This window comes from Chiloscyllium punctatum, chromosome 2, assembly GCF_047496795.1.
Source record: "Chiloscyllium punctatum isolate Juve2018m chromosome 2, sChiPun1.3, whole genome shotgun sequence".
Lineage (NCBI taxonomy): Eukaryota > Metazoa > Chordata > Chondrichthyes > Orectolobiformes > Hemiscylliidae > Chiloscyllium > Chiloscyllium punctatum.
In genome coordinates, this window is record NC_092740.1 from 108,519,403 (window position 1) to 108,546,513 (window position 27,111).

The following is a 27,111-nucleotide window of genomic DNA, read 5'->3' on the forward strand; positions in this document are numbered from 1 at the left end:
GTTGGCAGGTGTTTAGGTAAGTAGTGTAAGTTGGCAGGTGTGTAGGTAAATAGTGTAGGGTGGCAGGTGTGTGGGTATGTAGTGTAGGGTGTCAGATGTGTGGGTAAGTAGTGTACGTTGTAGGTGCCAGGTGGAAAAATTTTAACATTAAAATGGCATTTGGATACGTATGTGAGTAGTAAAGATTTGGAGGGTTATGGGCCAAGTGCAGGCAAATGGGACTAATTCTGTTTCGGATACCTGATTGACATGGATGAGTTGGACTGAAGGGTCTGCTTCTGTGCTGTATAGCTCAATGAATCTATCACTCCAAATTATTTTACACCAATGACTAATGCTCACAGAATATTTCAGTTTTATAAATATATACAGCGCAAAAGAGAATTTACTGCCCAATTTGTGGCCACCTTAAGGAGATTAGCAGAACATTGCAAATTTGTGGGAATGTTTGGTTTGTGCCTCAGATGCAGGACCATCCAATGGAAGCTACTGATAAGGAGAGACCTGGATTTCAAGGCAGCTTTTGAAATTGCTATCTCAATGGACCTGGCTGCCAAAGAAAAGGAACCAAAAGAAAAATTAGAAAACAACAGACAGGGATCAATGTCCAAACATTTTCCCATCTTTGAACTGTCTTGTCAAGGACAGATTCAATTTTTCAGTCGTTAGCCACCTGGTCTTAGCGAGCAGCCAATCATTCTCATAATGAGCTTTTGGAGCAAGTAGATAGTTGCACTTGGATCTTCCTGACTTAACCAATCCCCAACCCACTGAGATTGGAGTCCAGCAGGTAACTGGAGATGGCTTCCCAGTAGATAAGTGCAGAATGGTGGCATATGAAGACAACAAAATGAACAAGATTCAGCTGCAGCACAAGATTTAGGGGGTGAAATTATGCCTTTTCAGGATTGACATTCACACTCAGTTTGATGCCCCATTTGATGCATTTTTTAAAATTTACCTTTCCTGGACCTATTTGATTGTGTTGCGTATTTCCAATTTGAGTTGTCCATCACAATGCAGTATCAGTACTAGACTGTAAACAGAACTTCCATTTTAAAGCAGTATCTGCCTTATTTTTGGGATTCAAAGGTTCAAAGCCTCTTTGAGAAACCATACAAATCAGATAGATGAGTAAGTTCTTTTGATGAGAGATAGGGTGGCAGGTGTGTGGGTAAATAGTGTAGGGAGGCAAGTGTGTGGGTAAGTAGTGAAGGGTGGCAGGTGTGTGGGTAAATAGTGTAAGGTGGCAGGTGTGTAGGTAAGTAGTGTAGGTGGTAAGTGCCAGGTGGAACAATTTTAACATTAAAAAGACATTTGAATACATTCATGAATAGTGCTTAAAAATGTGATGCTGGAAAAGCGCAGCAGGTCAGGCAGCATCAAAGGAGAAGGAGAATCGACGTTTCGGGCATAAGCCCTTCTTCAGGAATAGGCAAGATTTGGAGGGTTATTTCTACCAAGTGCAGGCAAATGGGACTAATTCTGTTTCGGATACCTGATCGACATGGATAAGGAGAGACCTGGATTTCAAGGCAGCTTTTGACATTCCCATCTTGATGGACCTGGCTGCCAGCAAAGCAAAAAGGTTGAGTGACAAGGTGCATAAAATAGTGCAATCTTAATGGAGTGTGACACCAACCATAGACTGCCACTGATGTGGGCAAGAGTGGTCACAAAGAGTCAATGCATTGAACTTGAGAAGCCCAGTGACAAGGGTGTAAGTGAGCGGACATATTGTCCAAAATTGCCAGTTACAACTCAAGCAAGAGGAGGGGTGCTAAAGGAGACAATTCAGAGGACAAGGCATACGGTTACCTGCCAGGAAGTGGACCAGGAGTCAGCCGGGTCTGTGGGAGAAGCAGAAGGCCCAGAGTCAGCAGAGTTTCAGTCAAACATCCTGATGGTACAGGGTGAAGCTAATAGTTTCTGGATTCTTCTCAAATTAGAAGAGAAGACGATAATGGTGGAAGGGGATATGAATGCAACAGTATCTATGATTCCCAAATCAATACATAGGAAAAAGTAAAAGGTATTGCCATTGAAGCCTGCCAAAATGACACAACAAATACAGAACAAGTAGTGTCACTGAAGGGCTAGTACAGCTGACAGACCAGTGTGTGAATTGCCTCTAATATAGTGAAAGGTGACTACCCTCCTTTGTTTTGATGTTTCTCACTACAGAAATTCCAGTTAAATTGAGCCTTGATTAATAGGCTGGCAGACTCAAACATGAGTTTCGGGGAGATATTGGAACCCTAGGAGAAATGAAAGAAGAAGAAATAAAACTTTGTTTGAAACTTTAGTCCAATTCAATACACCATCTGACATAAAGTGGAGGCAGAACTAGAATGCCTGGTGAACCTGACAGTATTGGAATCAGAAACCACCAGTAAATAGGCCATTCCAATTGTCCTGATCTTAAAAACAGATGGAGCTATGAGGATTTCTGGCAATTTTAAGATCAGAGTCAACCCAGTCTGTGTGTAGATCCATACCATTCATTGAGGACCTGCACAGTGGACTGGCTGAGGAAAAGAAAATTCCCCAAAAAAAAGATGTGTTACAGGCCTATTTGCAGATGAGGGTTGTGAAGGAATCCCAGCCAATGCTGACGATAGCGACATATCGTTCCACTATAAGCGACTTTGTTTCAACATCACTTCAGTATCGGATCTATATAGAAGGACCATGGACTGTATTGTGGACTGAATTTTGAATAGATTGCCAGGTGTCCAGGTGTCCAGTGTTATCTGGATGATATTTTGGTCACTGGATCATCCGAAGAGGAGCATTTCAAAAACACAGAAGAAACCCTAACAAGGTTGCAGGAGCACAGCTTACGAGAAAAACAGGAGAAATGTGAGTTTTTTAAAGACTCCATAGTGTATCTGGAACATGACTACACAAGGTGCTCAAGGCTATCATGAAACCCCCTAGACTAGAGAATGTATCACGACTGAGATTATTCTTGGGACTTATAAATTAGAATAGCAAGCTCATTTTTGATCTGATGACTGTATTAAAACCCCTGCATTGATTGCTGGGAAAAGGGGTAACTATGGAAACGGATTCAGGAATATAAGGAGTCATACCGTGAAGTGAAGCAAGCCCGAAACAGGTCAGATATGTTGATTCATTTTGACCCAATTTTATCACTGCAGTTGGCATTTGATGCCTTGTCTATTTGGGGATGCTGCTGTACTGACATACATCTTGCTGAACAGAATAAAAAGGCCCATTGCATTTGTATTGATGTCACTAATAAGATGGAGGAGAAGTATGTCCAAGTGGAAAAAGGAAGAATTGGGCTGACAGACTCTAGGCTTCTAATCTTAATTTTTGACCCATATATGAGAGTACCATCAATGACTAGAGACATGGTCTACTGATATAAAATCAGATATCAACAGTAGGAGAACCATAGCAATGAACCAATACAGATACTATGTCAAAGTCAGCAGGAATAAAGGACTGGAACCTGAAAATTATGTACTTTTTCCAGGAAAACAAGGTACCAGTGTCAGCGAGTCAGGTATAGAAAGCTACGCAAAATGACACGGTCTTGGGTCTAGTGGTGGACTTTGTTCTGAAAGGAAAGACTTCTCATAGAAACTGCCCAGAATGGTGCTCTTACCTGTCCAGGAGGTGGGAGTTGTCTATATCAGACATGAGACTGTTGTGGCTTTCTCATTCAGAGGAGAGGTTCTGGAACACATGGGCATGGTGTAATAAAAGAAATAGCCAGGAGTTATTTTAGGTCATCAAAGTTGGACTTACAAATTGAATAGAAAGCAGGATCATGCAAATCCTGCACATTAGTAAGGAAGATGCCACCGTTGTCACCCTGTCACCCATGGCAGTAGCCTCAATCACTATGGCAGTGGATTCACATCGATTTTATGAAACCAGTAGAGGGAAGGATGTTACCAGTGATCACAGATGCCCCCTCTAAGTGGCCCAAAGTGACATTCGTACAGATGGTATCAGTAGAAGCAACAGCAAACCAACTGGATAAAATATTTGACAGGTTTGGGAATCCCAAACATGTCATGAGTGTCAAAGATCCACAGTTTGTGGTGCAAGATTTTAAGGAGTATTTAGAAAATCACAGGGTGAGACACATGAAATTAGTTCCATATCACCCTGCAACAAACAGCCAGGTAGAGAGATTTGTGCAAAGCTTGAAACAGGCTTTAAAGGCCTCACAAGGAGAAGGTTGGCTAAGATGGCCAATGACAAATTCTTCACCATGTGGGACACACAATACATGGCAAACCAGTGTTGGAGTCCTTAATGTTCAACCACCTGAGAACAATATTTGACTTACTATGACCAGAGGAGACCAGAGAGCTGGCAGAGCAAATCAAAAAGGAAAAAAAATGGTCAGAAGGGTGGAAAACTCAAGGTTGACAGTATTCCAAAGGTAAGAGATCATGCGGCCGAGAAGTGCATGGCTGGGGAGAAATGGATCCCAGTATGTTGATGTTTTAAGGAGGAGCATTGTAATAAGTGGTGCAGTCTCGGGCTGGACTGATCTGGAGGAGGCACACAGACCAACCGGTTACTGCCCCTCACCAATGAGGGGATGCCCCCTTAGAATACTGAACAAGTCCACAAGGGATCAGTGGTGTCAACCTAATCATGTGTCTCTGAGCCAGAATTGACTAAACCTAGGCAGGAGACAGGAGCAGCAACAATCACCCATCAGAGAAAGCTTTATCTGGGGAACAATGGAAACTTTTGAAGGCTTAGGAGACTACACAGAAAAGGTTCCTGAGACGAGGAGATGGTCTTCTAGGAATTACCATCCTCCTGAGAGACTTACCATGTCAATGTAAACTACAAAATGGGCATTAACATTTTCTATTTTTTTTTGTAAATATTCCTGATGATGTACATATTATAATGCCTGTAATAATAGTTATAATTGTTGGCTGTATCTGTATTGTTAAGGAGAGGATTGAAATAAAGGTGGGTGAGGGTGTTACGTGAGCTGCCCCTTTAAGAAAGTGGAGCAGGTGACACGGAGCAGGAGCTAATGGAGGCAGTTTAAAATCAACTGTAGAGCTGAGAGATCTATAATAAAGTATTCCTGTTCAAGTTTACCCTCCATCTACCTTGTGCTTTATTTATGATTCCGCTGAACCATAAACATAATGAAGGGAGACAGGTTTCCACAACTTACAACTATAAATGCCCTCTAGACCTTTACTTCCTCTCCTTGACTCTGACCCCATCCCTTCTTCTAAATCCATTGTGTTTTCACAGACCCACTGACCTTCTCTTTGACATTGATCCTCTATGCTCAACAAAGAATTACGTTTTATTTTGTTATGCCCCATACCTGAATGAATTTCAGAAATAGCATACAGTTGAACTCTTCTTCTATTGCTTTCACCTCCATGCTTACTTCTTTAGTTGTCTCCCTGCTCAGTGGACACGCTCACCAATCTTCAATATTTCACTTCTGTCTGGACCACTCCCACTAGCCTCTTAACGTTCTTGATTTCTCCACCAAAGATTCTCAGTGCTACTCAGCTACCTGAACTCCTCAACTTCTCTGACCCATTCTAACCTGTCTTCCATTGAACTTGTCCAGTCCATTCCCTCAGGTCCAACCCTGATAATAAATCTGCTGACGTAACGTGATGATGCTGTCATCTGTGGGGTGGCAAGGTGGCTCAGTGGTTATCACTGCTGCCTCACGGTCCCAGGTTCGATTCCAGCCTCGGGTGTCTGTCTATGTGGAGTATGCACATTCTCCCCGTGCCTGCATGGGTTTCAGCATTTCAGCAGTTTCAATTTTCTTGACCTGAGCTGCCTCCTGTTTACAATGAACAACCACTCTCTCCGTCTCTTCTCTACCAGAACAGTCTGAGGGCTCTCTGATTCTTCCTTGAATGGAATGTCCATTCATTAGCTCATGCCTCTACTATTGAGCACATCCTCACTTTGAATAATTTCTCCTTTAATTTGTTTCACATCATTCAAGTAAGAGGTGTTGTGATGGATACCAACATTAGTCTCTTTTGTGTGGCTTTCTGGGGAATATGAGGAACATACTTTGTTCCAGTCCTCCTGGGGGCCCTCCAACAATTTTTTTTTTCTGCTACATCAATGACTGGATGATTTCCTGCTCTCATCTGGAACTGAAAACAGTTAATCAATTCTAATTTCAATTTCCATCTTTCTCTAACCTTCACTTGGTCCATCTCTGACACTTCTCATCTCCTTCCTTACCTAATCTGTGCCCAAATTTGGGTTGGGCTTTCCACTGATATCTATTTCAAGCCCATCAACTCTGACAGTTAGCTCCACTATGCTCTCTCACACCCTTCCTTCTTGCATGGATTCCATTCCATTCTCGCAGTTTTTCCATCTCTGCCATATCCATTCTGATGAAGCTGCCTTCCAAAGCAGTGCTTCCAACTGGTTTTCCTTTTTCCCTCAACTATGAATTCCCTCAAACTGTTTGACAAGTCTTCATTTCTGCCCAACTCCTCAATTTCAGTCCTCACCCCTTCCCTTCCATCCCAGACCAACAAAGTCCTCACTTTTCACCTGACTAGTCTCCGCATTCAAAGGATTATCCTCTGCCATTTTCACCATCTCCAGTTTAATGCTGCCACTAAACACATCTTTCCATTCCCTCTTATCTCAGGATTCTATATGAACCACCATCTTCCAGACACCCTGGTCCAGTCCATTATCACCCCCAGGACCCCATCTCTTCCGACTGCATCTTCCCATGGAATTACAAGCAGTGTAACACATTTCTTTTATCCTCTCTCCCTGCTGCCCAAGCTCTGAACACTCCTCCCACGCCGTAAAGTAACAATTCTTAAAATTTATTTTAATGTACTCTCATGCGATCTCAATGAGGTCCCTTCTACACTGCTGATTTTGCCTTTATGCTGAGCATATTCCTGTATTTCCTTTTGGATCACCCTGAACATTTCTTGGATGATAATATCAGAGGAAATAAATTGAAATTGTGACACAGCCAATAAAATTGAGCACACTATTTTGCAAGATAAACTAAATAAGCATAGCACTTCCACTTCTTAGCAACTGATGTACTTCATTCAACCTCTTCCATCAGCAGGTATCATTCCAGAACTGGTTGCGTATTTATTTGTGTCTGGGTGTTCACAGTTAGCTCCTGAATCGTTACATCTATATTTGCAAGTTTCAGATAACACAGTGAATGTACTGCTGTGCACAGCAGATTATTTCTGTGCAGTAGTGCATTCTGGCAAACTATGAGGTAATGTCCTATACAATAAGATTCACTCTGCTACTGCTTATACAGAAGGTGTGATTGTTACATAAACATTTCAGAGCCAAAGAAGAGATTTTTGTTTCATAGAGTAATAGAGATGTATACCATCTGAAAGGGTATCCCCCAACTCATTGACTGTGATCTCAAAACTTCAAAATAAAAGGTACTATTTATTTCTTCACCAAAAAACTCATTGGTAGCCATTGTTATTTTAGTTGTTATATTTTAGTGCAAAATAATGCAGTATACAGTAATACCTGAACTACAGCCACTAAAATTGTTGCACTTCTATTCTTGACAGTGGCTCCTATATCTGAAATCACTGGCATTCTGTGGAATACCGTTTTGCAAGCACCATTGGACCTCCAGCAATATGTCCAAATTGCCAAATTTCCTGTCTAAGTTTGAAATGTTAAAAGAAAATAAACTAACATTTAGCTTGTGCCCTATCATACCAAATAGCCCAATAATAATGAACTGCAGTGACTGATACTATGCAAGGAAATGCAAAAGATACAAAAGTATAAAAGTAGAAGTGACTATTCAGCCCATTGAATCTGCTCTACTATTTATTGAATCTGCTCTACTATTCAATGAGGTTTTGACGGATTTAATAATCCTCAACTTTACTTTGCTGTTTTCTATTTTTTGTGGATTCTCCTGATTGGACATTGTAACCTTAAATCAGCAGAAACCACAATTGTGCGTGCAAAAAAAAGAATGATGGATTCCTAACCTTAAAGTCTCCCACTCTTTGAAGCAGGCAATAACATTAAGTGGATCTTTTTCAGACTGACAGGATGTCATGAATAGTGTGTCACAAGGTGCGGTGCTACACCCTCAAATCTTTAGAATTCACTAAAATGAATGAAAGAATCAAGGGAGTAGGAGTTAAATTTGCTAATTACAAAAAGATAGGTTGAAAAGTAAGTTGTGAAGAGGACAAAAGAAGAGCAAAAAGAGATATAGATAGGTTAAGTGAGTGGGCTAAATTTGAGCAAGTGGAGTACGGTGTGGGATCGTGTACATTTTGGCAGAAAGAATAAACAGAAGGCTATTATCTAAATGATGAGAGATTGTCGAAGTCTGAGATGCAGAGATATCTGGGTCAACTGTTGCATAGGACATAAAACAGGCCCACCATATCTGCACCAAACATGATGCTAGTCTAACCTGATCCTATCTGCCTGCAGATGGTCCATACTCCTCTATCCCTGCCTGTTCACATGTCTAGAGATTAGAGTGGTGCTGGAAAAGCACAGCAGGTCAGGCAGCATCCGAGGAGCAGGAAAATGTCTGTCTAAATGTCTCTTAAACATTGTTATCGTATCTGTTTCTACCACTTCTCCTGGCAGCACATTCTGCGCATCTACCACCCTCTGTTCAAAAGATTTGCCTGATGCATCTCCTTTAAGCTTTCTCCCTTTAACCTTAAACCTTTGCTCCCTGAGAAAAGGCTCCACCGTATCCATATCTGCCAATGAGCCTCCAACACTCATATGTAAAGAATCCAGATTTGTCCAACAGGTTCTTATAGCTGATACACTAATACAGGTAGAATCCTCTGTTCCACTTCTGAAAGTGTGGTGGCCAGAAATGCACACAGTACTCCAAAAATTAACTTAATTAAAGTTTCATATATTTGCAACAAGACTTGCCAACTTTTATATTTAGTATTTTGACTGATGAGGGCAAGCATACTATATGCCTTCTTTACCACCTTATCCACGTGTGCTACCACTTTCAGGGATCTATGGACTTGCATCCGAAGATCCATTGGTAGACCAATATTCCTAAAGGACCTGCCAATTACTATATACCTTTTTCTCTTGCATTTGTCGTAAAATGCAACACCTCACACTTGACCAGATTAACTCCATCTGCCATTCCTCCACCCAACTTTCCCACCAATCTATATCCTGCTGTATCATTTGACAACATTCCTCATGATCCATAACTCCACCGATATCCGTGTCATTTGCAAACTTACTAATCAGAATCGTACATTTTCATCCAGTTCAACAACAGTAGTTCCAGTCAGAAAACACCCTTCTAAAATTACCCTCTTTCTTCGATGCCCAACACAATTTTCTATTTAACTTACCAGCTTTCCATATGTCCCATGTGACTTAAGTTTGTGGATGACACCAAAATTGGTGGAATAGTGGACAGTGAAGAAGGTTATTTGAGAATACAAAGAGATTTTGATCAATTGTGTCAATAGGCTGAGAACAGGTGATGCAGTTTCATTTGGATAAATGTGAGGTATTGCATGTTGATAAAGCAAATAAGGACAATATGATGGCTCAGTGGTTAGCACTGCTCCCTCACAATGCCAGGTACGTGAGTTCGATTCAAGCCTCAGGCAACTGTCTGTGTGGGGTTTATACATTCTCCCTATATTTTTGTGGGTTTCCTCTGGGTGCTCCAGTTTTCTCCCATAGTCCAGAGACGTGCAGGGTAAGTGATTTCGCTGTGCTAAATTGTCCATTTTGTTCAGGGATGTGTAGGTTTTGGTCATTAGTCAGGGGTGAGTATAGAGTAGGGGTATGGACCTGGGTGGTTTACTTTTCGGAGGGTCATTGTGGACTTATTGGGCCAAAGAGCATGTTTCCACACTGTAGGGACTCCAGCTTCTATTAATAGTAGTCTGCTGGGTAATATTGTGGAACAGAACAACTGAGGAGTTCAGGGACATAATTCTTCAAAATTTGTGTCACAGGTTGACAGGGTGGTTAAGAAGGTATTTAGCATGCTTGCTTTAATTGCTCAGACCTTTGAGTACAAGAGTTGGGAAGCCATGTTGAGGTTGTACAGGACTTTGTTTGAGTTCTTTTCTGAAGTACTGTGTGTAGTTCTGGTTGCTCTGCTTTGGAAGGATATTATTTAATTGTATCTAGGGTCAGAAAAAAATTACCAAGATGTTGCCAGGAATGAAAGGTTTGAGTTATAAAAACAGGCTGGATAAGCTGGGACATTTTTCATTGGACAGTAAAAGGTCGAGGGTAACTTTATGGAGGTTTATAAAATGATGAGGTGGATAGATAAGATGAATAACAAGAGTCTTTTATCTAGGGTGCGGGAGTTCAAAACTAGGGGGTATATTTTTAAGGTGGGAGGCGAACATTTTAAAAAAGGATATGAGGGGCAACATTTTTACACAGAAAGAATTTGTGGATGGAATGAACCGCCAGAGGAAATGATGGATGCAGGTATAATTACAACATTTAAAAGGCATTTGGATGAGTACATGCATAGGAAATAATTGGAGGGATATGGGCCAAACACAGCCAAGTGTGACTAGTTTGGGAATATTGTCAGTGTGAACTTGTTGGACTGAAGCTTCTGTTGCCATGCTGCGTGATTCTATGAATCTAAACAGCCAACTATGAGAGACATTCTCAAATGCTTGAGTAAAGTCCATGTAGACCACATCCATTGCCCTACCTTCATCAATCACTTTAACACCTCCTCAAAAAACATGATTAAATTTAAGGCCTCCCCCACACAAAGCCATGCTGACTATCCCTAATAAATCCATTCTTTTCCAAATGCGAATAACCCCTGTGCCGAAGAATTTTCTCCAATAATTTTCCTACTACTGATGGAAGTCTCACCAGCATATAATCTTGTTGATTATCCCTGTTTCCCTTCTTAAACAAAGGGACAGGATTGACTATTCTCCAGATTTATGGGACCTTATCTGTTGCTAAAGAGGGTACCGACATCTCCATCAAGACCCCAGAAATCTATTTCCATGCCTCCTTTGTGTCCTAGGATAGATACCATCATCAATGTGGGATTTACCTCCCTTAATGTTTTTCAAGACACCCAATACCACCTCTTTCTTATTATCAGTATGCGCTAGAATATTACAATACCCATCCCTAATCTAATCATCATTTATGTCCTTCTCCTTGGTGAATATCAATGCAAAGTACTCATTAAGGACCTCACCCACTTTCTCTAGCTCCATACATACATTCCCTCCTTTGACCTTGAGTGAGTCTACCCTTTCACGAGTGACCTACTTTCTCCTGATATAGGTATAAAATGCCTTGGAATTCCCGTTCATCTTACTTGTAAAGGATGTTTCATGGCCCTTTTTAGCTATCTTCATCTCTCATCCTCAGATGAGCATGCTGGTTCTGAACTCTGATCAGCTAGTCTTTAAAAGACTCCCAGATATCAAAAGTATGCCTACTTTCAAGCATCCACCCCCAATCTAATTTCTCCAGTTCCTGCTTGATACATGAATCACAGATGATTAGGTGGTACAGTAAGTAATCAAGACAGCTCATAGAATGTCAAGTTTTATTGCAAAGGTAATTGAATGCAAGAGTATGGAAGTTATGCTGTAGTTATAAAAGGCATTGTTGAGACTATATCTGGAATATTGTGGATAGTATTGGTCAGTGTACTTTCAGAAGGATATTATATTACTATATTATGTAACTGCACTGGAGGCAGTTCAGTGAAGTTTTTCAAGGCTAATACCTGGAACAAGCAGGTTGCCTTTTGAGGAAAGGCTGGACAGAAAGCCTTTGTATCCTCTGAAACTTGGAAGCGTCAGAGATCACTTGACTGAAATATGTAAGGTTCTGAGGGGACTTGACTGAATGGATGTTGAAAGGGTATTTCCTCTCGTGGAAGATTCTAGAACCAAATGTTATTAAAAATGTGGGTGCACAGATGAGGAAAGATTCTTTTCTCTCAGATGATTTTGACTCTTTGGGATTGCCTTCATCAAAAAAAGGTTCTTTGAAGTAGATTAGATTAGATTACTTACAGTGTGGAAACAGGCCCTTCGGCCCAACAAGTCCACACCGCCCCGCCGAAGCGTAACCCACCCATACCCCTACATCTACATCTACCCCTTACCTAACACTACGGGCAATTTAGCATGGCCAATTCACCTGACCTGCACATTTTTGGAATGTGGGAGGAAACCGGAGCACCCGGAGGAAACCCACGCAGACACGGGGAGAACGTGCAAACTCCACACAGTCAGTCGCCTGAGGCGGGAAATGAACCCGGGTCTCCGGCGCTGTGAGGCAGCAGTGCTAACCACTGTGCCACCGTGCCGCCCACAATAGTGGTAAATAATTTCTGGATTACCAGGAGGGTGAGTAGTTGATGTTAAAATCAGATCAGCCATTGCCTTATTGAATGATAGAGCAGGTTTGAAGGGCTAAGTGGCGTATTCCTGTTCCGTGTTCGTAAATTTATGTGTGTGTTCATAAACAATCTGGACATCCAGCATCAGTGGCTTGGAAGCTTCATAAACATTCCTTTAACTTGCCTTTTGCCCTTGTTTAAGAAATTGTTTGTGAAAGGCAATAACTCGAGGTAGTCATTACAGCACTTCTCATGGATTTCAGAAAATAAATAGATGAATTCAGCTTTAATGTGACTCAAATTTTCAATGTCCTCCTCCTATTTATTTTGTTTGAGGTCTTTACCATTGATTATTGTACAATGTAGATATACAAGTGCATAATAATAGTGCTTTTTGCAGTCATGTTACTGATTTACATTATCTGTAATCAGAATATATATTTACCAAAAAGAAATCATTGGGTTTTCCTGCTGCAGCTCTGTCCATTCTTTTGTGAAAAATGTAAAAAAAGTTGATTAGTTCATGAATATCTTATTTATAAAGCTGGAGATTATTTCAACCGAATACTTAGTATGTACTTGTGGGGATTGTGTCTATCAATACTGAATAAGAATGGGGTTAACTGAAGGCTTGTCATAGGTTTTAGAAAGCCCAGCAGCAGTACCGGATATTGGTGGCACCTTGGAGATCACCCGTGGGTGCAGGAAAGAAGGCCATTATATCTGCCAGAACGTGAAACAATAATCAGCAAACAAGGAAATTAAATGAAATGGACCACCTGGTATTGACCTAGCACCAGAAAAGACAAGAACAGAAACAGCCCTGTTGACCCTGCAGAATCCTCCTTACTAACATTTCGGGCATACTGTTGAAATTGGGAGAGCTGTCTCCCAGCCAAATCAAGTGACAGCCTGATATAACCATATTCATGAAATCGTATTTGACAGACAATGTCCCGGACACCATCATCGTCATCCGTGGATATTTCCTGTCCCACCAGCAGGAGAGACCCAGCAGAGGTGGCGGCTCATTGGCATAGGGTTTGGAAGGAGTTGACCTGGAAGTCCCAACATTGACTCTGGATCCTATGAAGTTTCATGACTTCAGGTTAAACACCAGCAAAGAAACCTCCATCTGATTAATACATAGCATTCTCCGTTAGCCAATGAACCAGTACCCCTCCATGTTGGATAACTTTTTTTTAAAATTAGATTCCCTACAGTGTGGAAACAGGCCATTTGCCCCAACAGATCCACCCCGACCCTCCAAACGTATTCCACCCAGACCCATTCTCAACCCTATTACTCAACATTTACCCCTGACTAATGCACCTAGCCTACACATCCCTGAATTTAACATGGTTAATTCACCTAAGCTGCACATCTTTGGACTATGGGAGGAAACCAGAGCTCCCAGAGGAAACCCACACAGACATGGGGGAATGTACAAACTCCACAAAGGGCGGCACGGTGGCTCAGTGGTTAGCACTGCTGCCTCACAGCAGCAGGGACCTGAGTTCAATCCCTGCCTCGGGCAACTGTCTGTGTGGAGTCTGCACATTCTCCCTGTGTCTGTGTGGATTTCCTTCGGGTGATCTGGTTTCCTCCCACAATCCAAAGATGTGCAATTAGGAGAATTGGCCATGCTAAATTGCCCATAGTGTTAGGTGTAGGGGAATGGGTCTGGGCGGGTTGCTCTTCGGAGGGTTGGTGTGGACTTGTTGGGCCGAAGGGCCTGTCTCCACACTGTAGAGAATCTAATCCACACTGACAGTCACCCGAGGCTGGAATCAAACCCAAGTCCCTGGCACTGTGAGACAGCAGTGCTAACCACTGAGCCAACACTTGAGGTGGCAAGCATGAAAAATAGACTCTGGGTGGGAGCTTTCAGTATCCATCACCAAGAGTGGCTCAGCAACAGTACTACTGATCAAGCTAATTGGGTCCAAAAAGACATAGCTAAGTCTGCAGTAGGTGGTGAGGGAAGCAACAAGAAGGAAAAACATACTTGACTTCATCCTTACCAATCTGCCAGCTGCAGATGCATCTGTCCATGACATTATCAGGAAGAATGACCACTGCCGAGTCCCTGTGGAGACAATGTCCCACATTCATAATGGCAATCGTATTGTGGGTGACACTATCACCATGCTAAGTGGGACAGATTTTGAACCGATCTAGCAACCCAAGAGAGGTCATCCATGAGGTGCTGTAGGTCATCAGCAGAAGCAGAATTGTACTCTAGCACAAAATACAACCTCATAGCACAACATATCCCCACCCCACCCCCAACTCAACCATTACCATCAAGCCTGGGGATCAATCCTGGTTCAATGGATAGTGCAGGAGGGCTGCTATGAACTGCACCAGACATGCTGAAAAATGAGATGTCAGCCTGCTGAAGCTACCAAACAGGACTATTTGCATGCCAAAAGTATAAGCAACAAGTATTAGACATAGCTAAGTGATCCCTCAACAAAAGGATTTGATTTAAGCTCTGCTGTCCCACCATATTCAGTCATCAATAGTGGTGGACAATTAAACAACCTACTGGAAGAGGAAGCTTCACAAATATCCCCAACTTCAATGATGGAACAGTGCAACATATCAGTGCAAAAGATAAGGCTGAAGCAACTTTCATCCAGAAGTGTAAAGTGGACAATTCATCTTGGCCTCATTCAGTGGTCCCCAGCATTACAGATGCCAGTCTTCAGCCAATTTGATTAATTCTAAATGATATCAAAAAATCATTGAAGCCACTAAATATCCCTAAACCTATCGGCCCTGACAGGATTCTGGCAAAAATACTGAAGACTTGTGCTTCAGACTTTGTTCCTCTCCTAGCCAAGTTCTTCTAATACAGTTACAACATTGGCATCTACCCAACAATGTGGAAAATTGCCTAGGCATGTCCTGCACACAAAAAAAAGTAACAATCCAACTTGGCCAGCCACTGTCCTATCAGTCTCCTCTTATCCCTGGACAGCATAGAACAATTTAGCATTGTCAATCCACCTAACCTGCACTTCTTTGGACTGTGGGGCAAAAACAAGAGCACTTGGCAGAAAACCACCCAGATATAGGGAGGACATGTGAACACCACACATAGTCATCAGAGCTTAGAATTGAACCTAGATCCGTGGCACTGTAAAGTAACAGTACTAACCACTTTGTCAGTGTGCCACCATACCAACTCACCACTGATTCCTCAAAACCTATCTAACAACTACAAGGCATAAGTCAGACGTGTGATGGAATACTTCACATTTCCCTTGATTGCTGTAGCTCCCACAACACTCAGCAAGCCTGACACCATCCAGGATAAAGCTGCCTGCTTGGTTCGCACCACATTCACAAGCATTCACTCCATCCACCTCTGACGCTCAGTAGCAGCAATGTGTACTATCTACAAAGTGAACTGCAGAAATTCACAAAAGATCCCAAGACACCATCTCCCAAATTCACAACCACTTCCATTGAGAAGAATAAAAGCAGTAGATACATAGGAACACCACCACTGGCAAGTTCCCCTCCAAGCTACTCACCATTCTGACTTGGAACTATACATTCCTCCACAGTCGCTGGGTTAAAATCCTGAATGACCTATCTTAAGGCAATATGGGTGACGTACAACATGTGGACTGTAGCAATTCAAGAAGGCAGTTGCCTTCTGAAGGGCAACTAGGGATGGACAATAAATGCTGGCCAGCCAGCCACCCAATGTCCCATGAGAGAAAAACAAAGTATTTTATGATTACTTACCAGAAGGTATGCTATAAGGTTGCAATTTTACTTAGACAAATAATTATTATAGAAGCTTGAATAAATGCACAGGTCACTCTGTATTTCTACCGCTCAGATTTTTAATTTTAAACAACACAATTTATCAATAAGCTCTGCACCTCCTGGAAAGTAGGTAGGAGGAGAGCGGACGTAAGTGCCAATATTCTTTCATGAATGATTTACATTGCTGTTGTAGAGGTCCAGTATTATCCAGCTGCAGGACAAGGTTATTTATTTAACAGCACTGTGAAGAATTTCTGATCAAAAAATTGCTTTCCATCTTTTTTTATGTTTTCCCTTCTCTACCAGTCTTAATCCCATTTGCTTTTTCAAAAATATTGTGGACGTATATATTATAGAGTTTTAGATCTAACATGTCTCCATTTAAGACAAATTCTGCTATTCTGCCCTTTCATACTTTTGGTGGTGATCTTTAGAATTTCATGTTAATGTGTACCTATTGTGTCTAATATTATGCAGGTGGTATCCCTATGAAGAGATAAAGAGTTTGGTGGCCTGCATTGTCCTTGTTGGGCATAGCACATAATTTCAGTAATCAAGGGTAATTTAAGTATTGGATTAGTGGTGCTGGAAGAGCACAGCAGTTCAGGTAGCATCCAAGGAGCAGTGAAATCGACGTTTCGGGCAAAAGCCCTTCATCAGGAGTAAAGGCAAAGAGCCTGAAGCGTGGAGAGATAAGCTAGAGGAGGGTGGGGGTGGGGACAAAGTAGCATAGAGTACAATAGGTGAGTGGGGGAGGGGATGAAGGTGATAGGTCAGGGAGGAGAGGGTGGAGAAGATAGGTGGAAAAGGAGATAGGCAGGTAGGACAAGTCTGGGCAAGTTATGGGGACAGTGCTGAGCTGGAAGTTTGGAACTAGGGTGAGGTGGGGGAAGGGGAAATGAGGAAACTGTGAAGTCCACATTGATGCCCTGGAGTTGAAGTGTTCCAAAGCAGAAGATGAGGCGTTCTTCCTCTAGGCGTCTGGTGGTGAGGGAGCGGCGGTGAAGGAGGCCCAGGATCTCCATGTCCTTGGCAGAGTGGGAGAGGGAATTGATATGTTGGGCCACGGGGCGGTGTGGTTGATTGGTGCGGGTGTCCTGGAGATGTTCCCTAGAGCACTCTGCTAGGAGGTGCCCAGTCTCCCCAATGTAGAGGAGACCGCATCAGGAGCAACGGCTGCAATAAATAATATTAGTGAATGTGCAGGTAAAACTTTGATGGATGTGGAAGGCTCCTTTAGGGCCTTGGATAGAGGTGAGGGAGGAGATGTGGGCGCAGGTTTTACAGTTGCAGTGGTGGCAGGGGAAGGTGCCAGGATGGGAGCCAGGATGTAGGGGGGCGTGGACCTGACCAGGTAGTCATGGAGGGAACAGTCTTTGCGGAAGGCGGAAAGGGGTGGGGAGGGAAATATATCCCTGGTGGTGGGGTCTTTTTGGAGGTGGCGGAAATGTCGGTGGATGATTTGGTTTATGCGAAGGTTGGTAGGGTGGAAGGTGAGCACCAGGTGCATTCTGTCCTTATTGGAGGGGTGGGGTCTGAGGGCGGAGGTGCAGGATGTGGACGAGATGCATTGGAGGGCATCTTTAACGTGGGAAGGGAAATTGCGGTCTCTAAAGAAGGAGGCCATCTGGTGTGTTCTGTGGTGGAACTGGTCCTCGTGGGAGCAGATACGGCAGAGGCGGAGGAATTGGGAATACGGGATGGCATTTTTGCAAGAGGTAGGGTGGGAAGATGTATAATCCAGGTAGCTGTGGGAGTCTGTGGGTTTGTAAAAAATGTCGGTGTCAAGTCGGTCGTCATTAATGGAGATGGAGAGGTCCAGGAAGGGGAGGGAGGTGTCAGAGATGGTCCAGGTAAATTTAAGGTCAGGGTGGAATGTGTTGGTGAAGTTGATGAATTGCTCAACCTCCTTGCGGGAGCGCGAGGTGGCGCCAATGCAGTCATTAATGTAGCGGAGGAAGAGGTGGGAGTGGTGCCGGTGTGATTACAGAAGATCAACTGTTCTACGTAGCCAACAAAGAGACAGGCATAGCTGAGGCCCATACGTGTGCCCATGGCTACCCCTTTGTTCTGGAGGAAGTGGGAGGATTCAAAGGAGAAATTGTTAAGAGTGAGGACCAGTTCGGCCAAATGAATGAGAGTGTCGGTGGAAGGGTCCTGTTGGGGACATCTGGAGAGGCAAAAACAGAGGGCTTGGAGGCCCTGGTCATGGTGGATGGAGGTATAGAGGGATTGGATATCCATGGTGAAGATGAGGCGTTGGGAGCCGGGGAAACGGAAGTCTTGGAGGAGGTGGAGGGCGTGGGTGATGTCTCGAATGTATGTGGGGAGTTCCTGGACTAGGGGGGATAGGACAGTGTCGAGGTAGGTGAGTTCAGTGGGGCAGGAGCATGCTGAGACAATGGGTCAGCCAGGGTGGTCAGGCTTGTGGATCTTGGGAAGGAGGTAGAACCGGGCAGTGAGGGGTTCCCGGACTATGAGGTTGGAAGCTGTGGGTGGGAGATCTCCTGAGGTGATGTGGTTCTGTATGGTCTGGGAGATGATGGTTTGGTGATGGGGGGTGGGGTCATGGTCGAGGGAGCAGTAGGAAGAGGTGTCCTCGAGTTGGCGTTTGGCTTCAGCGGTGTAGAGGTCAGTGCGCCAGACTACCACTGCGCCCCTTTATCCGCTGACTTGTTGGTGAGTTTGGGATTGGAGCAGAGGGATTGGAGGGCTGCGCATTGTGAGGGTGAGAGGTTGGAGTGTGGGAGGGGGGTACACAGGCTGAGGTGGTTAAAGTCCAGCGGCAGTTGGAAATGAAGAGTACGAGGGCAGGTAATAGGGCAGCGCGGGGTGTCCAGGTAGATGCAGTGTGTTGGAGGTGGGCGAAGGGGTCCTCGGAAGGTGGGCGGGAATCCTGATTGTCAAAGTAAGCTCGGAGGCAGAGGCGACGGAAGAATTGTTTGACGTCACGGCACATATTAAATTCATTGATGCATTGACGGAGGGGGATGAGGGTGAGTCCTTTGCTGAGGACTGATCATTCGTCCTCAGTGAGGGGGAGGTCTGGAGGGATGGTGAAAACTTGGCAGGGCTGGGAGCTGGGATCTGGTGTGGGTGTGGAGCTGGGAGTGGGGGCGGAACCTTTAACTGCAGTGGGTGTGGTGGCGGGGGAATGAGGGTGGAGTCATGAGCAGGGGTAGTTTTCCCCTCGGGGTTCTGGGGGGTGGGGATAGTGACAGTGGGGTCTGTGGGGGGCGTGTCAGCAGAATGCAGGTGAGTGGCGCTGGCAGGGGTGGAAGTGGTGGTGACTATGGCAGTAGGGGTGGCGGAAGTCACTGAGCGTGTGGCATCAATGATGACGTGAGGGGCGGAAGTGATGTCACGTGTGATGCATGAGGAATTGTGAGGGATGGAAGTGGTTGTGGGAGTGGCCATGATGCGGGAGGAAGTGACATCATCAGTCAGCGTGGGGGTGGCAGCTGCATCAGCCGCATGGCTAATGGCATCTGAGTAGTTTCCAAGGCCAGGGGAATCTTCTGGAATGTTTGAGGAGCACTGGTTATGGAGGTATAATAATTTAAAAGTACAGTGAGTGATTTGGTGGTGGGAGAAAAGACATTTGGCTGTTTGTGTTAACACTTCCAAATACATTAACGGACACAAACAAAGAAAAATAAAGAAATAAATACAGTGAGGGTTGCTGTGATGCACTGGTACTGTGCCTACATCTAAGACAGAAGGCCCAGGTTCAAGTCCCACCTGTTCCAGAGGTGTGTAATAAATCTCTGAGCAGGTTGTTTCAAAAATATAAATAGATAAAGTCTGCTCTCTTGTAGTGTTGTTTAACATTCCTATCTTTGAGCCAGGAGGTCCAGGTTCAAGTCCCAACTGTTCCAAAGGTTGTATTTGGGCATATCTGAGCAGGATGATATGAAAAATTTAAAGAAATAAAGTTATCTTTCTCAAGTCTTCACTCCTTGCTGTTCCACTTTGTCCAGAGGGCTTTCCTGTCCAGTCTGAGCTGTATAATCTCCTCTTCCCCTCTTCCATCAGATATCGGACACTGTCAATTCTGCTCTGCCATCTGAAGGAGGCAGGGTCTGCAGTGGAAAACTGTCTCTTCAAGGAGTCCTCATTTTGTCCATTGGAATTTGACATAGAGGGTGTTGTGGTGATTCCATCAAGTGGATTATTCAGCAAATTCTCAGGAACTTTGCAATTTCTCCTCTGGATGAATTCACACCTCAGATCCATGTACAGTCTTTAAAGATACAGCTCTATGTATTGGCTGGAACATAAAATCTTCAATTAAAATATTTCCTGAGAAAAAAATCTTTGAGTGATTTATCTGCCTGGCTTTCTCCCATTTATTTGATAGTTTCCCATGACTCTTTCAGGATTGATTGTTTTCAAGATTTATTTTCACCAATTTTCTGCCTCTTGATTCAAGTATGACACAGCTTTGAGTTAAAAATTGCTGCTCTGTAACTTTGAGCGAATAATGCATGATAAATGTTTGATGGTAAGCACATGACATTATGGAAATGAAATGCCACACAACAAGTAGACCTTTGATATTTAACAAAATGATCTTTGACTTTGAGCAACTTTGTGGTGGGAGAGCTTTACTAAAAGGAAGGATGGCATGTTATTAAGTAAAAACATCTTTAGTATGTTCCTGGAATGCGTTTATTGTCTATCCTAAATTATTCCTGAGAACATGGTAATGAACTGCATTCTTGAACCTCTAAACTTTAAAGGGTTCAGAAAAGATTTACAAGAATGTTGCCAGGATTGGAGGATTTGAGTTACAAGGAAAGACAGAATAGATTGGGACTTTTATCCTTGGAATGTTGGAGTCTGAGACTGAACTTATAGAGGTCTATAAAATCATAAGGGACATGTTTAGGATGAATAGCCTAAATTTTCATTTTCCCAGAATAATGGAATCCAAAACGGCATAGGTTTAAAGGAACCTGAGGGGCAACATTTTATGCAGAGGGTGGTGCATGCATGGAACGAGACGCTAGAGGAGGTCATGAAGAATTACAACAGTTAAAAGGCATCACATGAGTAAATGAGAAGGATGATTTAGAGGGAAATGGCTCAAATGCTAGCAAATAGGGCGAGATCAGCTTAGGACATCTGGTTGGCATGGAAAGATTGGACCAAAGTACCTATTTCCATGCTGTAACTCTAAGTCCTGGAGTGAAGGAATGCCCAGAGGTCTGTTTGGAAAAGAATTCCAGGACTTAAATAAGCAAAATGAAGGAACATTATACAATTCCAATTCAGGTCGATTTACCCGATACATGCCCCTCATGATTTTATAAACCTCTGTAAGGTCACCCCTCAGCCTCTAGCACTCCAGGGAAAACAGCCCCAGTCTATTCAGCCTCTCCCTATTGCTCAAACCTTCCAACCCTGGCAACATCCTTGTAAATCCTTTCTGAACCCTTTCAAGTTTCACAACATCCTTCTGATAGGAGGGAGACCAGAATTGCACACAATGTTCCAAAAGTGGCCTAACCAATATCCTGTACAGCAGCAACATGATCTTCCAACTCCTGTACTCAATGTTCTGACTAATAAAGGAAAGCAAGGCAAATGCCTTCTACACTATCCTATCTACCTATGACTCTACATTCAAGGAACAATGAACCTGCACCCCAAGGTCTCTTTGTTCAGCAACACTTCCTAAGACCTTACCATTAAGTGTATAAGTCCAAGCATTTTGCCCCTTATTCAACAGCAGAAAATAAATTGATTGTCATTATCATAGTGCTGTTTGTGGGATGAAACAAAAACGTGGTGGAAAAACTCAATAGATGAGGCAGCATTTGTGGAGTGAGAAATAGGGTAAACATTTCAAGTCTAATATTTCACTCCTTTTGAAATCAGGAAGAACAGTCAAACGGAATTCACAGAGTCACAGAGTCATAGAGATGTACAGCATGGAAACAGACCCTTCGGTTCAACTCGTCCATGACAACCAGATATCCCAACCCAATCTAGTCCCACCTGCCAGCACCCGGCAATATCAGTCCAAACCCTTCCTATTCATATACCCATCCAGATGCCTTCTAATTGTTGCAATTGTACCAGCCTCCACCACTTCCTCTGGCAGCCCATTCCATACACGTACCAACCTCTGCATGAAAACGTTGCCCCTTAGGTCTGTTTCATATCTTTCCCCTCTCACTTTAAACCTATACCCTCTAGTTCTGTACTCCCCCACCACTGTGAAAAGACTTTGTCTATTTATCCTATCCATGCTCCTCATAATTTTGTAAACCTCTATAAGTTCACCCCTCAGCCTCCAACATTCCAAGGAAAACAAACACAGCCTGTTCAGCCTCACCCTATAGCTCAAATCCTCCAACCCTGGCAACATCCTTGTAAATCTCTTTTGAACCCTTTCAAGTTTCACAACATATTTCCAATAGAAAGGAGACTAGAATTGCACGCAATATTCCAACAGTGGCCTAACCAATGTCCTGTACAGCTGCAACATGAAGTCCCAACTCCTGTACTCAATACTCTGACCAATAAAAGAAAGCATAGATTTTAGATTAGATTAGATTACTTTACAGTGTGGAAACAGGCCCTTCGGCCCAACAAGTCCACACCGACCCGCCGAAGCGCAACCCACCCATACCCCTACATCTACCCCTTACCTAACACTACGGACAATTTAGCATGGCCAATTCACCTAACCTGCACATCTTTGTGACTGTGGGAGGAAACCAGAGCACTTGGAGGAAACCCACGCAGACACGGGGAGAATGTGCAAACTCCACACAGTCAGTCACCTGAGGCGGGAATTGAACCGGGTCTCCGGCGCTGTGAGGCAGCAGTGCTAACCACTGTGCCACCGTGCCGCCCACAAACTTCTTCACTATCCCATCTACCTGTGACTCTACTTTCAAGGAGCTATGGATTTGCACTCCAAGGTCTTTGTTCAGCAATACTCCCTAGGACCTTACCATTAAGTGTATAAGTCCTGCTAAGATTTGCTTTCCCAAAATGCAGCACTTCACATTTATCTGAATTAAACTCTATCGGCCACTTCTTGGCCCATTGGCCCATCTGGTCCAGATCCTGTTGTAATCTGAGGTAACCCACTTCACTGTCCATTACACCTCCAATTTTGGTCTCATCTGCAAACTTACTAACTATACCACTTATGCTCACATCCAAATCATTTAGAGGATCCAGCACCAATCCTTGTGGCACTCCACTGATCACAGGCCTCCAATCTGAAAACTAACCCTCCATCACCACCATCTGTCTTCTACCTTTGAGCCAGTTTTGAATCCAAATGGCTAGTTCTCCCTGTATTCTATGAGATCTAACCTTACTAACCAGTCTCCCATAGGGAACCTTGTCAAATGCCTTACTGAAGTCCATATAGATCACATCTACCACTCTGCCTTCATCAATCTTCTTTATTACTTCTTCAAAAAACTCAATCAAGTTTGTGAGACATGATTTTCCATGCACAAAGCCATGTTGACTATCCCTAATCAGTCCTTGCCTTTCCAAATACAAGTACATCCTGTCCCTCAGGATTTCCTCCAACAACTTGCCCACCACCGACATCAGGCCCAGTGGTCTATAGTTCCCTGGCTTGTCCTTGCCACCTTTCTTAAAGAGTGGCACTACATTAGCCAACCTCCAGTCTTCCGGCACCTCATCTGTGACTATCAATGATATAAATATCTCAGTAAGAGGCCCAGCAATCACTTCTCTAGCTTCCCACAGAGTTCTAGAGTACATCTGATCAGGTTGTGGGGATTTATCCACCTTTATGCGTTTCAAGGCATCTAGCACTTCCTCCTCTGTAATATGAACATTTTGCAAGGTGTCACCATCTATTTTAATACTTTCTATATCTTCCATATCCTTCCAGTCATCCCTTTACCTGTGAACATCTGCACCCAATCAGCTTTTGAAAGTTCTTCAAAATTGGCCTTTCTCCAATTTAGAAATTCAACTTTTAGATCTGGTCAATCCTTTTCCATCACTATTTTAAATCTGATAGAATTATGGTCGCTGGCCCCAAAGTGCTCCCCCACTGACACCTCAGTCACCTGCCCTGCCTTATTTCCCAAGAGTAGGTCAAGTTTTGCACTTCTCTAGTAGGTATATCCACATAATGAATCAGAAAATTTTCTTGTACACACTTAACAAATTCTGTACACACTTAACAAATTCATAACCTTAACAACTTTGTTTCTCTCTCCATTGATGTTGCCAGACGTGTTGAATTTTTCCAGCATTTTCTGTTTTTGTTTCAAATTTCCAGCATCTGCAGTATTTTGCAGCTTGTGGCATCTTGATCTGCAAATATTGGTCTGCAAACATTTTTTCTATTATGGTAGTGACAACATTTCAAAATGTTTAATTGGTTGCAAAGTGCTTTGGACTGTCAGGTGGTCATCAAGGGCACAATATACTAGCAATTCTATTCCCATTTCTTTAAATCTCTGTATGTTCAAGAATATTGCAAAGCTAAATAATTGTTTTCAGTATGACTTGACTGATATTTTTTTCTTTCTAAAATGAGCTCTGCCAGTTTAATTGACTGAGTTAATTTGCTTTCTCCAGAAGTATTTATTTTCCCTGTGCTCTAATCATGAAATGAGAATTTTGAAGATCAGAAACTGTATCAGTCTGGATTACTTCCGGAGGGAACTGAAGTCAAGAGACATTAATAAAGAGAGAAAAGAACATACTTCTTTCTTCATTCTTTTGAAGTTTCAGCTTCTTTTTGTGATCCTAACGTACCTCCATGTCACTATTTTAGATATACAGAAGGTAGGAAGCTCAGAGAAACACAATTATTATTTCTCAGAACAAAGCTTCAGCTTAGCCGCAGTTTATTTAACTTTTTCTTTTTAAGAAGAAATTTCCATAATAAGTCACCTTGAGAAATAGTTTGTGCAGATTGTACACAGAACAAGAAACAATAATGAAACACCAGCATTGCATCAATGCGATTGCAGCATTCACAGTGGTGTTCTAGTGCAACAAATGCTTTAATATTCTTATCTTTTTCTTAAATTTAAGCTGAAGCTACAAATATCGGAGTGAGCAATTGTGTACATTTTAAACAACTAACAACTTTTTAATGGATGAAATAAATTATTTCAACAGTACATTTAAAATCCAACCAATCTTTCTTTTACATCCTAGCCCAGTTGTCTTCCGAATATCACAATTCCTCAGGATCTATTGTATTGCCACAAAATTGAATTATTTCTATGTCTGCTTGCCTTCTAACTATCGACTCATCTCCTGTCCGCATTTAAAGATGTTGATCAACACAGAATGGACAGTGTCGTCTTGGGAAAAGGAAAGCTTGCTTTTCTCCCAAAGACGTGCATATGTCCCATGCTCATAGTGGCTGGTTGTGTTTCTTTAGTAACAGTGCAGTTCTTAGAAAATAAACTTTGTTATTCTATGCAGTACAAATATATTTCCTTACTTGCTCGAACGCGATGCCTGGAAAGGGAAGTTCTGGAACTATAAAGGTCACAATGTCCCAATCTTCTTTTCAGTTTGATGTACTCTTTACTGAATGTCTGATGAAAACCCTGATTCTGAGCTGTCAGGTGCATTTTTCCAAAAGTAATTAGCCTAACTTGTGCCTGTGGAAACTACCTTCTTGCCAACAAGAGTGACATGAGAATCCACAACATGAATTATTCTCCCAATAGGTGCTAAGTGCCTACATGAATGTATTTCTTCAGCAACTGGAATCACCATTGCACAGAAGTAGATTTATGGAAATATTAACAGTAAATACATCTTTCTTGCTTTAACCAAAACATATTGAAGTGATCCAGCAGAGTTATCATTTACATTCAGCTATTTTGTGAGGTAAGGTGAGAAAGGCTTTTTTTTATGGTGCTGGCATGAATAGATGATTGCGTGACTGGCAGAAGTCAGAGAGTGGGGCTAAACGATTCTTTGATAGGATGGCAGCTGGTAACTTTCTGTCAGGTTCAGTGTTTGGAGCATAACTATTCACACTTCACATGAATGATCTAAATGAGTGAATTTTCTGCATTGTTGCTACGTTTGCAGATGAACAAAGATAGATGGAGGGACAAATGGTGTTGAGGAAGTGGGGAAGCTGCAGAAGGACTTGGACAATCTAGAACAGTGGGCAAAGAAGTGGCAGATGAAATATAGCGTGGAAAACTGTGATTAGGCACGTTGGTAGGAAAAATGGAGGTGTAGACTGTTTTCTGAATGGGGAAAAATGTCAGAAAATTGAAGCAACAAAGAGACTTAGGAGTTCTAGTTCAGAATTCCCTTAAGATTAATATGTAGTTTCAATTGGCAATTAGGAAGGCATTTGCAAAGTGATAATTCATTTTAACTGGGCAAGAATACCAGAGTGAAGATGCGCTGCTCAGGCTGCTTAGTTCTTTGGTCTGACTGCATTTGGAAAATCAGGAGTGTTGGGTCCAATATCTAAGGAAGGATGTGCTGGCCTTGGAAGGGGTCCAGCAGACCTTTATAAGAATAATCTCAGGGATGAAATGCTTGTCACATGAGGAGCAGCTGAAGACTCTGGATCTGTAATTGATGGAGTTTAGTAATCTGATTCAAACTTATAGAATTCTGAGAGGCCAGGATTGAGTGGATTTGGAGTAGTTGTTTCCACTAGTAGGAGAGATGAGGATCTGGAACCACAGCCTCAGAGTAAAAGAATGGCCCTTTTGAATTGGGAAGAGGAGGAATTTCTTCAGCCAACCAGTGGCTAATCTATGTGATTCATTGCTGCTGGGGGCTGTAAAAATCATGTCATTGAGAGTGTTTAAGACAGAGTTAGATAAGTTGTTGACTGAAATTCTTCAACATCAATTCACCAATTCACTGATTCACTAAGACAGTACCTTCTAAGTCTATAATTCCTTTCATTTAAA